We start from the raw sequence: 14,591 nt of genomic DNA on the forward strand, positions 1-14,591 counted from the left end.
AAATAAAAAACAGCATTTTTGCTTGTACATAATTGGATGATAAAATCAGCAGAGCTTCCCCTTAGATCTACAGTGACTGCACTTCCGAGTGCATTTCCAAATGCACTGCACTTGTAGTGCAAAGTAGATTTGCCTTTAGTAAACCAAACTCAAAGTACCACATCAGGCTTTGGCGGGACAACAGCGCCTTCTGGTTTTGGGCAAAGTGCCACATCAGTCTTTGGAGGTGGTCCAAGTAATTTGGAGGTCTTGCTGCTAATACAGTGATATCAGGTTTTGGGGCAAAAACAAGTGCTGTGTCTGATCCATTCAAAATAGGTGCTGAAAACTCTGCCACTATTTCAATATTTGGACAAGCATCAGGTGTGACAGTAAGCCATCCACCAAGTGTGACCTCAACTTTAGAAGCCAGCAGTAAAAATCCTGTTTTTACACCACAGTCTCAAATCTCTGACAAAGAACTCTCACAGTTTGAATCCAAGACGTTTTCACTAGGGAACATTCCCACATGGCCTCCACCTGAAGATCTTTTAAAGATGTGATAGCAAAGCAAGCCTGTATATTGAAGTGTGTCCAGTTCATTTTATATATTAAACATATTTTCAGAAATTTGAAATTTTTTTTTTTATGAAAATATTAGGGTGAACTTTCCAACATCAATTTGAGACTTCATTTTTTTTTTTTTTTATGAAAACAATATCTGATGCTAGGACCACCTGAAAGGCGAAGTTCACTGTTAAAAAAACATTTTTAAGTGTGAATTTATGATTATTTTTTTCTTCACAGGAACCTACAAAGTATTGCACCCATGATCAGTGGATTGCGGGTTCAGTATTAGGCTACAGCAAACTGTTCCTTCAGCTCTCTGCCTGTATAGACTTTCAAGTTGAGAGCTGAAGGAAGTGTCAATAACCTATGAGTGCGCTGATCACCTCACTCGTATTCTATTGATGACTGCAAGTTTGTTCAATACCTGTAAATGTGGATGTGGGCAGAGCCCAGCACAGCCATGCCAATTTCAAATGTGACAGCTGCTATGAGGAAAAAAACCTTGGCAAGCTGTTGTTACATACTATATACAGATTTAACATGTTTCTAAGGTTAGAGTTGGCCTTTAAGTTTTGTATATTTTCTTAAAAAATATTCCAGATGCTCTCCCCTTCACATGAGTCCTTTTACACTGGAGAGCTTACATTTTAAATCTTTGATTGAGTCTTACGTGAATTCAACCTAGAGTATTTATGTAAAAAGCTAGTTAATAAACTAGTTTAAAGTGTTATTATATCAATTTTTTTATTTAAAAAAAACAAACATTTTATACTTATCTGCCCTGTGTGGTGGATATATATATATATATATATATATATATATATATATATATATATATATATATATATATATTTGTTAGCCCTGGCCAAAACTTATGAGAATGATACAAATATTAATTTTCACAAAGTATGCTTCCTCAGTTTTTATGATGCCAATTTGCATATACTCCAGAATGTTATGAAGAGTGATCAGATGAATTGAAATTAATCGTGAATTGACATGTCAAATTGCATGTCAAATCAGCATCCATTGCCGGAAATGGCACCGTGCATTTGCGGCGCCGCAACAATTCCTAAAAGTAGTTTCTGTACTTGTTTTGGCAATTTTGGGGTGCGATTTCAATAGACATCTGTGCAGAAACCCACACAGATGTCTCTGAAATCGCCCCCCGAAGTCTGGACTGACATGCGGGAATGAAATTGTGCGAGTTCAGCTGAACTTGCACGATTTGAATACAGCAGCCGTTTGAACCTGGGCTGAAAGCTTTAAAAGCAAGATGTTGCTTGAAAGCATTGTTCTTCCTCTGTTAACGATGGTTACCTGCAAGGAAACATGTGCAGTCAACATTGCTTTGCACAAAAAGGAATTCACGGGCAAAGATATTGCTGCTACTAAGAGTGCACCTAAATCAACCATTTATTGGATCATCAAGAACTTCAAGGAGAAAGGTTCAATTGTTGTGAAGAAGGTTTTAGGGCCCCCAAGAAAATTCAGCAAGCGCCACGACCGTCTCCTATAGTTGATTCAGCTGCAGGACCGGGCACCACCAGTTCAGAGCTTGCTCAGGAATGGCAGCAGGCAGGTGTGAGTGCATCTGCACGCACAGTGGGGCGAAGACTTTTGAAGGGTGGCCCGGTGTCAAAAAGGGCAGCAAAGAAGCCATTGCTCACCAGGAAAATGTACAGTGGTTGGACTTCTGAGGACTCAGGTAAAGTCATTTTCTCTGATGAATCCCCTTTCTGATTGTTTGAGGCATCTGGAAAAAACTAAGTGGCTTGGGGAACAAAACATTGACATTTTGGGTCCATGGCCAGGAAAGTGCCCAGACCTTAATCCCTTCAGAATTTGTGGTTAATCCTCATGGGGCGGGGAACAAAAAAAACTCCACAAATGCTGACAAACCCCAAACATTAATTATGCAAGAATGGGCTACCAGCATACCAGTGTGAATTGCAGAGGTCTTGAAAAAGAAGGGTCAACACTGCAATTATTGCACTATTAACATGCACTATTGACTTGTTGCATAAACAGGCAAAAAATTTGTGTGAACAAGGTTAACATATATGTGGCAGGAATTTTAAAGGCTTATATGCAAGTTATTGCCATAAAAAGTGTAAAATACACAAAAAAAGTTTTAAAAACGCTTTCTATCAGGAGCTGTGATTTTAAGAATGCTTAAAGTGAAACAATAAAAATGAAATATTCCTTTAAATATTGTGCCGGGGAAGGGGGAGGGGATGTGGGGGTCCCTTAGTCTGCCTGTAAAGTGGCACATCAGTCTGATGTGTTTTACAGTCCCACAGCAAAATTAAATTTCTAAAGGAAAAAATTTAATTTAAAATTGCTCGCAGCTGTAATGTATTCCCGCTCCCGGTAATATAGATACAAATCAAGGGAAAAAATGGTGTGGGTTCCCCCCGTCCATACCAGGCCTCTTGGGTCTGGTAGGGATATTAAGGGGAACTCCATGCCAAAATGTAAAAAAAAAAAAACCCAGTGTGAGGTCCCCCCCAAAATCCATGCCAGACCCTTAACCGAGCATGCAGCCTGGAGGACAGGATATGGGGGAGGCGAGTGAGCGAGCACCCCCCCCCCAAACCATACCAGGCCATTTGCTCTCAACATGGGGAGGGTGCTTTGGGGTCCCCCCCAAAGCACCTTATCCACATGTTGATGGGGACAAAGGTCTCATCCCCACAACCCTTACCCAGTGGTTGTGGGGGTCTGTGGGCAGGGGAATTATTGGAATCTGGAAGCCCGCTTTAACCCCCCCCACCCACTCCCAAATAAAAAAAAACACATTTCTTCATTAAGCCAATATATATTCTTCTACATATTTTTGGTTACAAAAATCTCAATAAGCGTAGATTGGTTTGCGCAAAATTTATAGCGTCTACAAACTATGGGAAAGATTTATGTCATTTTTATGGCACTTTTATTATTATTATTTTTTACTAGTAATGGCAGTGATCTGCGATTTTTAGCTGTATTATGACGGACAGATCGGATACTTTTGACACATTTTTGGGACCATTTTTTTATAGGGATCAGTGCCATAAATATGCACTGATTACTGTGTAAACGTCACTGGTAGGCAAGGGGTTAACACTAGGGGGTGATCACACTAATCCCCGTGCGTGGCCGGCGATGAGCGCGACCGATGGCCAAGTGCATCGAGTACCCCGCCATGAGCGCGTGCAACCTCTGGTGGCTCTTAAAGGGAACCCCGCACAGGGGGTTTCGCACAGCGGTGCCCTTGTGCCGCAGTATAAGTACGTGAGACGGTCGGGAATTGGTTAACCACTTAAGGACCGATCCTCTTTCTGAGATTTGTTGTTTTCAAGTTAAAAACATTTTTTTTTGCTAGAAAATTACTTAGAACTCCCAAACATTATACATTTTTTTCTAACACCCTAGAAAATAAAAATGGCGGTCGTTGTAATACTTTCTGTCACACTGTATTTGTGCAGCAGTCTTACAAGCACACTTTTTTGGGAAAAAATACACTTTTTTGAATTAAAAAATAAGGCAACAGTAAAGTAAGCCCAATTTTTTTTATATGGTGAAAGATAATGTTATGCTGAGTAAATTGATACCCAATATGTCACGCTTCAAAATTGCGCCGGCTCATGGAATGGCGACAAACTTTTACCCTTAAAAATCTCCACAGGCGACGTTTCAAAAATTTTACAGGTTGCATGTTTTGAGTTATAGAGGAGGTCTAGGGCTAGAAATATTGCTCTCACTCGAACGATCGTGGCGATATCTCACATGTGTGTTTTGAACACTGCTTTCATATGTGGGCGCTACTCACTTATGCGTTCGCTTATGCACACGAGCTTGGCGGGACGGTACACATTTACATTTTTTTTTTTTTATTGTGTCACTTTTATTCCTATTACAAGGAATGTAAACATCCCTTGTAATAGAAAAAAAGCATTACAGGACCTCTTAAATATGAGATATTGGGTCAAAAAGACCTCAGATCTCATATTTAGACTAAAATGCAATAATAAAAAAAAAAAATTTCATTTAACCACTTCAGCCCCAGACCAATTAACAGCCTAAGGACCAGAGGTCTTTTTACAATTTCGCACTGCACTGCTTTAACTGGTAATTGCCTGGTCATGCAATGTTGTACCCAAACGAAATTTGCGTCCTTTTCTTCCCACAAATAGAGCTTTCTTTTGGTGGTATTTGATTGCCTCTGCGATTTTTATTTTTTGCGATATAAATGGAAAAAGACCGAAAATTTTGAGAAAAAATGATATTTTCTACTTTTTGTTATAAGAAAAATCGAATAAACTCAATTTTAGTCATACATTTAGGGCAAAATTTATTCAGCCACATGTCTTTAGTAAAAAAAATGTCAATAAGCGTATATTTATTGGTTTGCGCAAAAGTTAGTGTCTACAAACTAGAGTACATTTTCTGGAATTTACACAGCTTTTAATTTATGACTGCCTATCTCATTTCTTGAGGTGCTAAAATGGCAGGGCAGTACAAACCCCCCCCCCCAAATTACCCCATTTTGGAAAGTAGACACCCCAAGGAAATTGCTGAGAGGCATGTTGAGCCCATTGAATATTTTTTTTTTGTCCCAAGTGATTGAATAATGACACCAAAAAAAAAAAAAAAAGTTTACAAAAAGTTGTCACTAAATGATATATTGCTCACACATGCCATAGTTATATGTGGAATTGCACCCCAAAATATATTCTGATGCTTCTCCTGAGTACGGGGATACCACATATGTGGGACTTTTTGGGAGTCTAGCTGTGTACGGCACCCCGAAAACCAATCACTGCCTTCGGGGTTTCTAAGGGTGCAAATTTTTGATTTCCCTCCTCACTACCTTTCACAGTTTCGAAGGCCATAAAATGCCAAAATAGCACAAAACACCCCCAAATGACCCCATTTTGGAAAGTAGACACCCCAAGCTATTTACTGAGAGGCATGTTGAGTCCATGAAATATTTTATATTTTGCCACAAGTTGCAGGAATATTAAAAAATTTTTTTTTTTTGCACAAAGTTGTCACTAAATGATATATTGCTCACACATGCTAAGGGCATAAGTCAAATTACACCCCAAAATAAATTCTGCTGCTTCTCCCGAGTATGGGGATACCACATGTGGGGGACTTTTTGGGAGCCTAGCCACGTACTGGACCCCGAAAACCAAGCACTGCCTTCCGGATTTAAATATAAAACGCTACCAAAAAAAAACTGTTAGCGATCGCAGGGATCAGGCCTGACTCTGCGATCGCTGTAGTTATGTGTTTAGTGTTTTGTAAGTGACAGTGATCGATCGATACTGCACTCGGGTGGGCTGGGCGGAGGGGCAAAACGCAGGTGCTAGCAGGTATCTGGGCTGATCCCGCTAACAATGTGTTTTTTTGGAACCCTAACTGCTGGGGACGCTAGTATAGATCTGATCAGATCAGATATTGATCTGTTCAGACTCTACACCACTAAGGGAGGTGTATGCTTTGCGCGTGGGTGTTAGCAGTAAAACTAACCTAGCGCTGCCTGGGGCGACGCAGACCCTGACCCTAAAACCTAATTGATATCACCCGCCGGGTGATCAGGGGGTTAAACCTTTATTGGGTAATACATGGTGGGTGCCCTGATGCTATAAAAAGCAAACTAACTAACCAGAGTCACCCATAACACTTATACGGTGATCACTGGTGAAAGGGTTAACTAGGGGCAATCAGGGGGTTCAAATTTTTATTAGGTAGTATATGGGGGTCCCTGGCGCTATATAAAAACCTGACGGGGAACCTAAATAACTAACTGGCTAACCAGCGTCACCAGTGACACTTATACGGTGATTGCTGGTGAAAGGGTTAACTCTAGGGGCAATCAGGGGGTTAAAACCATTATTGGGTAGTATATGGGGGTACCTAGCGCTATAAAAACCTGGCGGTGAACCTAAAAAAAAACTAGCTACCTAGCGACACTAATGCAGCGATCAGAAAAACGATCGCTTAGTGACACTGGCAAAAGGGGGTGAAAGGGTTAACTAAGGGCAATCAGGGGGTTAAAACCATTATTGGGTAGTATATGGGGGTACCTAGCACTATAAAAACCTGGCGGTGAACCTAAAAAAATAACTAGCTACTTAGCGGCACCAGTGACACTAATGCAGCGATCAGAAAAACGATTGCTTAGTGACACTGGCAAAAGAGGGTGAAAAGGTTAACTAGGGGCAATCAGGGGGTTAAAACCATTATTGGGTAGTATATCGGGGTACATAGCGCTATAAAAACCTGGAGGTGAACCTAAAAAAATAACTAGCTACCTAGCGACACTAATGCAGCGATCAGAAAAATGATCGCTTAGTGACACTGGCAAAAGGGGGTGAAAGGGTTAATTAGGGGCAATCAGGGGGTTAAAACCATTATTGGGTAGTATATCGGGGTACCTAGCGCTATAAAAACATAAATGATCAATGCAATCAGTGACACTGTGACTGGGGGGCGGGGGGGGGCGGTGGGGATCGGGGGGCGATTGGGGGGGGTGATCGGGGGGGGGGTTTTGTGTACCTATGTGCTAGTGTAGTGTTTGGTGCACTTACTTTTAGTCTTCTCCTCGTAGTCCGGTCTAAAAGACCGCCCCGAGGAGAATGACATCACTTCCTCCCTGCCTGTGTATACAATATACAGTGGGAGGAAGCTTCTCATTCGCCAGGAGCGATCGAGAGAGGATTGCCAGAAACCAACAGCCATCCCCTCATCCCGGATCGCTCCTGAAGCAAAACGGACAGCCGCATCCAGCGGGAGGGGGTCCGATCGGACCCCCCACCCGCTGGAAGGCAAGCACGTACATGTACGTGCTTGTGCCTGTACATGCCATTGTGATGACGTACAATGGCATGCGGCGGTCTTTAAGTGGTTAAAAAAATTATTTAAAAAAAATGGCCCTTTAAGAGCTATGGGCGGAAGTGACGTTTTGACTTGCTTCCTCCCTGCAATGTAATTTTTATCCATGCACAACCCTAGAGAGGACTGGATCGCCTGCACCGCTCCCGACGGCTCCGGTAAGCTGCAGAGGGCACCGGAGCATGACAGGAGGGGGGCCCCCCTCCCACCGCTGATAAAAGTAATCTTGTGGCGAATCTGCTACTAGGGTTGCCACCTTTTCTTCAAGCCAAACCCGAACATTTTAGTGGTGCACGGCACTACGCTTGCTTAACTTAGCCTATTCACCAGAATGGGGCTGCGCTACAATTGTGTGCAATGCACATGGTTACAGCAGTGTCATGGGTTTTTAGGGGTTAAAAACAGGAGGCAACATTCTTCTTCACCTCTCGTCAAATACTTTCAAAACATGATCCACTATAGATCACTCTTCAGAGTGCTCTGCGACTCAGTTTACACTTGTGGTTGAGGGGACAGTAAAAATTAGAGGTTGAGCTATATTTTAACTGCTATCTAACCATTCCCCTTAAGCTAAAAAGGCAGCAGAGGGGGATGTATACCTGCAACTGCCAAAATGCTTTGCATCAGAGTGCGACAAAACATGTCTGCACTGTTAGGTTCACTGAGAAGCATTGCCTGCCGAATGTGGCCCACTCAAGTGAATAGGGGCTTCCTGCATCCATGTGCAATGCATTCAATTGCAGGGCGATGCTGTGGGGGCAGAGTGACAGGTGGGGGCAGAGTGACAGGAGGGGGAAGGATGACAGGAGGGGGAAGGATGACAGGTAGGGGAAGGATGACAGGTGGGGGCAGAGTGACAGGAGGGGGAAGGATGACAGGTGGGGGCAGAGTGACAGGAGGGGGAAGGATGACAGGAGGGGGAAGGATGACAGGAGGGGGAAGGATGACAGGTGGGGGAAGGATGACAGGTGGGGGAAGGATGACAGGAGGGGGAAGGATGACAGGTGGGGGAAGGATGACAGGTGGGGGAAGGATGACAGGAGGGGGAAGGATGACAGGTGGGGGAAGGATGACAGGAGGGGGAAGGATGACAGGAGGGGGAAGGATGACAGGTGGGGGAAGGGTGACAGGAGGGGGCAGAGTGACAAGATGGGGCAGCGTGACAGGAGGGGGCAGGGTGACAGGAGGGGGCAGGGTGACAGGAGGGGACAGGGTGACAGGAGGGGGCAGGGTGACAAGATGGGGCAGGGTGACAAGATGGGGCAGGGTGACAGGATGGGGCAGGGTGACAGGAGGGGGCAGGGTGACAGGGGAGGGCAGAGTGACAAGATGGGGCATGATGACAGGAAGAGACAGTGTGACAAGATGGGGCAGGATGACAGGAGGGGGCAGAGTGACAAGATGGGGCAGATTGACAGGAGGGGGCAGAGTGACAAGATGGGGCATGATGACAGGAGGGGGCAGAGTGACAGGAGGGGGCAAGGTGACAGGAGGGGGCAGGGTGACAAGATGGAGCAGAGTGACAAGATGGGGCAGGGTGACAAGATGGAGCAGAGTGACAAGATGGGGCAGATTGACAGGAGGGGGCAGAGTGACAAGATGGGGCAGATTAACAGGAGGGGGCAGAGTGACAAGATGGGGCATGATGACAGGAGGGGGCAGAGTGACAAGATGGGGCATGATGACAGGAGGGGGCAGAGTGACAGGAGGGGGCAGGGTGACAGGAGGGGGCAGGGTGACAAGATGGGGCATGATGACAGGAATCGACAGTGTGACAAGATGGGGCAGGGTGACAAGATGGGGCAGAGTGACAAGATGGGGCAGGATGACAGGAGGGGACAGAGGGACAAGATGGGGCAGGATGACAGGAGGGGGCAGAGTGACAAGATGGGGCAGATTGACAGGAGGGGGCAGAGTGACAAGATGGGGCAGAGTGACAGGAGGGGGCAGAGTGACAAGATGGGGCATGATGACAGGAGGGGGCAGAGTGACAAGATGGGGCAGGGTGACAAGAGGGGGCAGAGTGACAAGAGGGGGCAGGGTGACAAGATGGGGCAGGGTGACAGGAGGGGACAGAGTGACAAGATGGGGCAGATTGACAGGAGGGGGCAGAGTGACAAGATGGGGCATGATGACAGGAGGGGGCAGAGTGACAAGATGGGGCAGGGTGACAAGAGGGGGCAGAGTGACAAGATGGGGCAGGGTGACAGGAGGGGACAGAGCGACAAGATGGGGCAGGGTGACAGGAGGGGACAGAGTGACAAGATGGGGCAGATTGACAGGAGGGGGTAGAGTGACAAGATGGGGCAGGATGACAGGAGGGGGCAGAGTGACAAGAGGGGGCAGAGTGACAAGATGGGACAGAGTGACAAGATGGGGCAGATTGACAGGAGGGGGCAGAGTGACAAGATGGGGCAGGGTGACAGGAAGGGGCAGGGTGACAGGAGGGGGCAGGATGACAGGAGGACCTGTGGAGTAGACACACTATTCTATGCAGGACATTGTATTATGCTGGCACCGGGTCTGACTCCCGATCATTACATACAACACAGAGGTGATAGCAAAGAATCCTAAAAATTCTCCCTCTCCCCCTCCCCCTCCCTCCTCAGATCTGTTTTTCTTACCCTGCCAAGTAGTGTGGATGGATCTGATTTCATGGCTGGTCTTTTGTACGGTCTGTTCCCGGTCAGCTCAGCTGTCTGTGTGATAAATGACCTGCTGATTGGCCGATCATGGAGCTCTTATCCCCGATCCAGCGCTCTCCTCCAATTCTACACGGACACCCACTCACAGGGCATTGCTGGGCAGACTCATTCTCCTATAGCGGTCTCCTCCTCCGTTAAGTTTTCCAGAGTTTGAGTGCCCTCACCCTCACTGTGTACCAGGTATCTCTTCTCCTCCTGTACAATCTGATCTGTGCATTGCCTGAGAAAAGTTCTGCCAGAAAAAAGCCATGGGAGCGCGGGACAAAATCTTTAAGCTGTGGTTCCCGGCCGCTACATTCCACCCGCGGATACTATAGAAACGGCGTCAGGACTGATTAGTAATGTTCCAGCTGAACAGTTAGAGCCCTGAGCCACAGTGCAGTATGAATCATTTGTCCGGGATCCAGGAGGCAGGAGACCCGGACACGTGATTCAAAATTACTCTAAACCCGTACTGTCCGGGTGAATCCCGGACAGGTGGCAACCCTATCTGCTACAGAGACCACTTTTATCTTGTAGCCAACCGCCGGTCAAACACAGGGATACCGGGGTTATGGCAGCTAGCTACTGCCATAACAATGATATCAGTCCTCAAAGAAGGATGTATATCGGCATGCGACAGTCCAGAAGTGGTGAATCGCACACCCAATGGACCCGAAAAATAGAAAAGAAAAAACTCTGCCTCCATGGGAGGCCTCCCGGCGACTGCTGTCTCTTGGCAGTGACAGCTGTTATAAAGTCAAGGGTCAGCCATCTGCTGACGTAACTCGATTACCCTGCCCCCTCTGAGGGCACATGATGTCAGAAGGGGCGGGGTCATTCAGTTACGAGGTGGCCCCTCTCTTGCCTATATAACAGCTGTCACTGCGAAAAGACAGCAGTCGACGGGATGCCTTCCATCGAGGGAAAGCTTCTTTTTTCTTTTTTCTTTTTTTTTCGGGTCTGTCAGGTAGACCAACTAAAATTTCAGCCACAACTGCCAGGAAAATAGTTTGACATGCAAAGAAAAACCCACAAATAACTTCAGGTAAAATACAGGACTCTCTGAAACCATGTGGTGTGGCTGTTTCAAGATGCACAATAAGGTGGAAATAAGGGGGGAAGGGTTGAGCACCCTAAACCAGCGCAAATGGGGATAAGTGTAAACAAATAATGGTGACAGCAGCTCGTTGTAAATAAAACATATGTGAGAAAAAAATTAATTGGTGAATTAATTTGAACCGCGCTCTCTCTTAAAGCAAAAAAAACTTAAATGTACATAAAAAGTGCATAACAAACAATGTCAACAGACAATTTCATATAATCCAAAATATAACATCCAAAAAAACTAAATCTAGTGAATAAATAGACCCAGATTGGAAAGGGGTTTTTTAATATGATCCAGAAAATATAAAAAAAATGAAACGGAATTGATCTACAAATTAAATACACTCACTCACTTAACACCTTACGTAATGGCTATTTGAACTATTGTAAAAGGTGTTCCAATTTATTTGAATTCAGTTCAATTATTCGCCACTAGATGGCCCAAATGGTAATCCTTCTTTTTAAAAATAATACTTTATCGTCATCTGGTTTTTGTCCACAAGATGGCAGTATTTAAAAAAAAAAGCATTCATTTATTTTAAATGATCGGATTTTGTAACAAAATCCATTCATTTAATCTTTTTTATATTTTTCTTTATTGTCTTACACCATTGTGGATTAATATTCAAGTTTAGATTAATTATTGTGCAAGGAGTGAATTGGATTGGATATCCTTCAATGGCGGATTTGTATAAATTAGGAAGGGACGTATCCGATCACATGACCCCGATGATATCAGAGCGTGCTGACAAAATGCCTAGGGTGCCTTGAGCGTGATACGTCACTTCCGCTCCTTGTAATGCAGCTGGTGTGCAAACGTGTTCCTTCACACATGGATGTTTGGCTGTGAAACTTTTGAAATAAATTGTGATATACCTTACCATGGGAGCCCTTTTCTTCCTTCATTTCTTCACTGATGATTGGACCTCTGTCGGACCGGTGTTGAGTTTGGGAGCATCCCCCTATTGGCATAATCTTTTCAGCACTTTTGACTACCTGTAATGGGTGTCATGGAGTTCTGGTGAGTAGGATGTGTAGCATGTGAGGGTGGTGGAAGACCTACGGTCACTCCTTATTGTTCACCAGGATTAAGAAGATTCACATGCACATAATTGAATTGAATTGAATTTATTTTGGACATTCATTAGATATTTTTTTTATGGATGTTATATTTTTGGATTATATGAAATTGTCTGCTGACATTGTTATGCACTGTTTATGCACTTGCACAATAAGGAGGCACTTGAAGAAAGATGAGCTGCATGCTCGAGTCGCCAGAAGAATACCATTACTATGCAAATGCCACAAAGTATCCCTCTTATAATGCACCAAACATCACAGAGACAAACCGCAAACCTTCTGGCACAAAGTCATTTGGAGTGATGAGACCAAAATTGAGCTTTTTGGCCACAACCATAAATGCTTCATTTGGAGTCAACAAGGCTTATGATGAAAGGTACACCATTCCTACTGTGAAACACGGCGATGGATCGCTGATGTTTTGGGGATGTGTGAGCTACAAAGGCACGGGAAATTTGGTCAAAATTGATGGGAAGATGAATGCGCGGTATGTTATCAAAAAATAATGGAGGAACATTTGCATTCATCAGCCAGGAAACTGTGCATGGGACATACTTGGACACTTCAACATGACAATGATCCAAAACCCAAGGCCAAGTTGACCTGTCATTTGCTACAGAAGAATAAAGTGAAGGTTCTGAAGTGGCCATCTCAGTCTCCTTGAGCCATTCTGGGGAGATCTCAAACGTACAGTTCATGCAAGACAGCCCAAGAATTTACAGAAACTGGAGGCCTTTTGCCAAGAGGAATGGGCAGCTTTACCATCTGAGAAGATAAAGAGCCTCATCCACAAATACCACAAAAGACTTCAAGCTGTCATTGATGTTAAAAGGGGGCAATACACTGTATTAAGAACTGGGGTATGTAAACCTTTGATCAGGGTCATTTGGGTAGTTTCCATTATGATTTAAAAAGTAAACACGGTTGATTGATAATAAATGACCTCAGCCAAACACTAACCATGAGTGAAAGAACTTTTTTTGTGTTATCATTCATATTCTCTGAAAAATGGCCAGGAAATCATAAATTCTGCCAGGGTATGTAAACTTATGAGCACAACTGTGTATGTATATGTATGTGTATATATATATATATATATATATATATATTTATTACACGGTATGTATACAGTATATTGATACACTGGCTGCACTGTATATATAGTCCAAACTACACATATATATATATATACCCTGCCTTTGGCAAATCATGGCTCTCCCAGCAGAGTGCGCTGTGATTGGCCAAAGCATGCAGGTCAGGTGTGCTGTGCTGTTGCCTGTATCTGAGAACGCAATGATGGGGCACATGAACTGACCACACTAACACAGATTAAGCATCCATTGTAGCGTGGGCAGTTTTCAACCATGAAGTGGGGAACTGGTAGGATTAACGCAGTAATTTAAAGCAGTGGTTCTTAACCCTGTCCTCAAGTACCCCCAACAGGCCATATTTTTGGGATTTCTCTTAAAATAAAATAGCTGTCCAAAATACTAAGCCATTGATTCTGATTTAAAGCACCCTGTGTAAGATAAAGGAAAACCTGCAAACATGGCCTGTTTCGGGTCACAACCACAATCACAACCTGGTTAGTTTCTATGCAGAACTGCACTAGATTTTGCACTCTGCAGTTTTAGTAAATCAACCCCTCCTGTACTTATCTCTCTTGCTGGGCATTTGTCACTATTCTGCTGTCATCCAACCCAGTATCAATTGTTCTGCTCAGGCAAGGCAACATTCAGCCCTCGGTCAAAAAGTTGTTTTAATGATGCTGCTTGTCATTTACCCAGAAAAGGACCTGCACAGAAATACTAAACATTAAGTATGTGGAGGACAGTGCCAGAGAAGCGGTGAGCATGTGCTTGAGCACTAGTTTAAAAAAAAAAAAGTTGAGGTTTAATGTATGACCTGTGGGAAGAAACACAAACACAGGAGAGACATATTAAACTTCATGCAAATGAGGGTTCTTGGTGACAAATGAACCCAAACCACAGCCCTACTACTTCTACAAACCATCATCCCACTGTAAGTAAATTCTTCTTGGTCCAGGAACATGACCACATATTGAACCGTTCAATAACAGGAAGGTAACGCTACTGTGTAGACAAGTAGATGAGTACTTTACAGACCCTGGTAACTTAAGACATTCTGCCAAGCGAGGGGCTACTGGAAAATGATTTAACTCTGTTGGAGATACAAAAGCTTATCTAATGTCTTTAGTGCTCAGTCATATGATGATCTGGCTGCACTCCCTGTCATGTGCTTTTTAATATTATTGAGTTATCGGTA

General features: G+C 44.1%; 1 pseudogene; it reads left to right on the top strand.

The window, feature by feature from the left end:
- The window catches only part of LOC143998029 (uncharacterized), a 78,114-nt pseudogene extending 77,542 nt beyond the window's left edge, over nucleotides 1–572 (top strand).
- The last annotated feature ends 14,019 nt before the right edge of the window (nucleotides 573–14,591 follow it).

The sequence above is a fragment of the Lithobates pipiens genome, unplaced genomic scaffold (genome assembly GCF_037356315.1).
Source record: "Lithobates pipiens isolate NorthernLeopardFrog02 unplaced genomic scaffold, aLitPip1_a1.2 Scaffold_19, whole genome shotgun sequence".
Lineage (NCBI taxonomy): Eukaryota > Metazoa > Chordata > Amphibia > Anura > Ranidae > Lithobates > Lithobates pipiens.